Genomic DNA, 3,379 nt, shown 5'->3' with positions numbered 1-3,379 from the left:
TCTCTCCAGAAAGGCTTTGTCAGGCTCCAAGGCAGGCAAGCTTCCCTCCTCTACAAGATCTCTGAGAACTTAGCATTGAGCTGCTCCTTCAGCAGCCTAATGTCCTGCACGTGTGGCCCAGAGGCAGATGGACACCACCTGGAGCCGCGTGCCTTTCTCATTCCCAGCTGGGATGACAGCAGAAACTGAATTCTCTGAGCTAGGCCAACACAACCGATAGGGACACAGTTCTGCATCTTATTCTGCGTATTTTAAACGTGTGTCTAAACATATTTGTTACAGAGGAGGTGAAAATCTGTGTGCACTACTGGATTTTCACGATTGTTTTACTGGACGCGTTTTGTTGCCTAGATCTCCATCTGAGAAACCAGGTGCCCTGCAGATAGCAGTCTGAGCTCTGAGGGTAGGGCTGCCAAATAAAGTATCGGGTACCCCGGAAATGCGGAAGTTCAGATAAATACCAAGTTTTTAGTTTAAGTATGTCCCAAATATTGCATGACACGTCATCCTGTACTGCTTTAAAAAACCAAAAAACTCACACTCGTACTTCAATGCATAAAAATCCCCTAATAAAGAGACCACACCCACAAGGCCCCATGCAGGGACCCCCTGCACCCCTTCCCCCGACCCCGGCAGCACACCCATTGAATTTGGAGGAGTCCAAACCCACCAACATACCTCACCCTCAGTCCTGTTAATAAAGCAGAGTAGCCTTGGGTGCTGCCTCCTGTTTCCTTGCAGATTCGAAAAGGAAGGTGGTTCAGGGCCCTAATCAGACTCTTCCTGGCAGAATGAGGCCTTGGCACTGGCTTTACCTGCGGAAATGCTACAGTGCAGGGCGTGAGCCTGCTGTCCACTGCCCCGTCCACGGGCTGGTTCTGTTAACTCCAGAACTAGCTTCCCCTAGGTCTGCACTCCCTCCACTGCAGGCCTGAGCTCTCCTTGCCCCTGGCTCTCTTCTGCAGTGGACCTGCTCTCAGCTGCCACAGGAGGGCGCTGGAGAACGGGTCTGAACAGAGAGGCAGGTGCTGCTTTGCAGGTCCTCCCAGGCACCACCCCTACTGGAGGAAGGCTTGGGAGTCCCCTAAGACAGATCATCAGTTACTTCCCTCTGCCTGTGACCCAGGAAGACCTGCTCCCCGCACTGTGCTAGGGATCACTTCCTTGTTGAGTGGGACCTGAGTTTTAAAAGGGTCTTGTGCTCCTTTTCATCTGGCCCCTTTCCTTCCAAGGCCCCCGAGAGGAAGGCAAGGGGTGGGCCCTAGCCCTGCTTCTAGCTTTCCTGCCTCCTGGTGAGTGTGCTGCCTACAGAGAGGCTCACGGGTTTTGTTTTCTTCTTTTGCAAGGGATGCCATACTAAGGGATGCCTCATTATGTTTTGTGTTGTTCCAATTGCAGCCAGTCAGAAATCTTCCAACTTGGAAGGGAGAATGAAGTCAGTCACTGGGACAACAGGGTCATCTGCTGTAATCACTTGTGATCTTCCTGGAGAAATACCAGACACATCCACTGGTACCTCCACCAGGAGGGGAAGGCCCCACAGCGTCTTCTGTACTGTGACACCTACAACTCCAGCGTTATGTTGGATTCAGGAATCAGTCCAGGGAAGTTGGATAGCTATGCAATGATGAGGACATCGAAATTGATAGTGCAAAATATAACTGAAAATGATTCTGGGGTCTATTATTGTACCACCTGGGACAGGCACAGTGGTTCAGACCTGCCTACACCACACTGAAAACCTGCCTTGTGGCTGCTTGTGGTACACAAGATAGAGCTGCCCCCTCTCATTTTCTGCCCTCAAAATTACTGTATTCTGTACAAAGAGAAACACAGCTTCACTCCTGATCTCCCCCTAATATCACACTCCCCTGGCACAGCTGCACCTGTTCCCCACCCCTCCCCCAGGACTTTCCTGAAGACCAAGCTGCCATCTCCAGGCCTCAGCTAAGGAGCCTGCCTGAGAGCAAGGTTCTCTCTGCTCTCCTAGGACATGGGAGAGGCCCACTACTCTGCTTCCTAAGACACACAGGTACACATAGGGTCCAGCTGTGAAGCGAGATACTTTGGACAGCAAATGGGAAGGATATTTATACTCATCACTTATCCAATCATGATCCAGGGATCGCAGCTGAGACTGGTGCGTATTCCTTATGTTTATAACAATAGAAGCAGTACTGTAATTCCCACTCCATCCCTAGGCCTAGATATGCAGTTGCACATTCTCTCCCGTGCCCTTCCGTCCTCTCTCTCCTTACTGCCTTACTTGCTTTTATTATTTCTCTCCCTCCCTCCTTCCTCCTTTCCTTCCTGCCTCCTTCCCACCTGCTTCCCTTCCTTCCTTCCATCGATTCTCCTTCCTTTTTTTGCTTCTTTCCTTCCTTCCTTTTCACTTTCTTTTTTTTTGGTTGGGGGGGAATATATAATGAGAATACTTTTTCTACAAAATCATCGAAATAATTTTTCTCTATTTGTTCATGCCAACATTGATAGAGCTAGTTTAATTGTTCAGTTTCATTTTTACATTTTGGGTATTTGCTGTATTATGTTCTGTTTCATATTTGTTTTGTATATATAAAACAGTTACATGGAACTGAAGTCAAAATTATAAAAGGAGATGCAATTGAGGCTTTTAGCTTCCATTCTAGATTTCTCATTCCTCTTTTCTCCCTGACCCTATAGGTAAAAATACTTTCATCAGTTCACTTGAACTCTTTGACTTTGTCATAGTGCCGTATGTATTGTTTCTTTTTCAATGCCATATTTATATTTTCATTCTTATATTGGGTTTTTATACATTTTAAAAAGTCTTTCATTTTCCTGTGTCTGGATTTTGTGTCTTACTTCTACAGATGCACTTACTTCCTAAGTTTGCATAAAGAAGTCCATATCATTTATTTGAATGTTTTTATGCATTGATGATTTAATGATGGCATGATTGATCTATCGGGATTTTTATACAATAATTACTATACTAATAATATGAATACTGGCCAGGCCCGGTAGCTCATGCCTGGAATCCCAGGATTGGGGTAGTCCAGTCGTTAGGATCAAGTGAGGCCAGGAGATTGAGACCAGCTTAGCTAACATGGTAAAACCCTGTCTCTACTAAAAATACAAAAAATTATCCGGCTGTAGTGGCCAACACATATAATCCCATCCACTTTGGATGCTGAGGCAGGAGAATCTTTTCTACCTGGAAGGCGGAGGTGTCAATGAGTTAAGATCACACTACTGCACTCCAGTTTGGGCAACAGAGCAAGACTATCTCCAAAAACATTAATAATAATAACAACACTATTGATGGTAAAACATGAGTACTGACATTCTGGTAGTTAATGTACTAAGCACATGATATGCATATTTTATTTAATCTACA

The 3,379-nt window shown here is 45.9% G+C and overlaps 1 pseudogene; it reads left to right on the top strand.

Moving 5' to 3' along the window:
* The first annotated feature begins 1,351 nt into the window (after positions 1-1,351).
* On the top strand, positions 1,352-2,196 carry LOC116546990 (annotated as a pseudogene).
* Positions 2,197-3,379: the final 1,183 nt, after the last annotated feature.

This window comes from Sapajus apella, unplaced genomic scaffold (assembly GCF_009761245.1).
Source record: "Sapajus apella isolate SASKATOON/1434 unplaced genomic scaffold, GSC_monkey_1.0 scaffold1803, whole genome shotgun sequence".
NCBI classification, from domain to species: Eukaryota; Metazoa; Chordata; class Mammalia; order Primates; family Cebidae; genus Sapajus; species Sapajus apella.
Note: the sequence above shows the minus strand (reverse complement) of the source record. Positions and strands in the feature narration are given on the sequence as shown.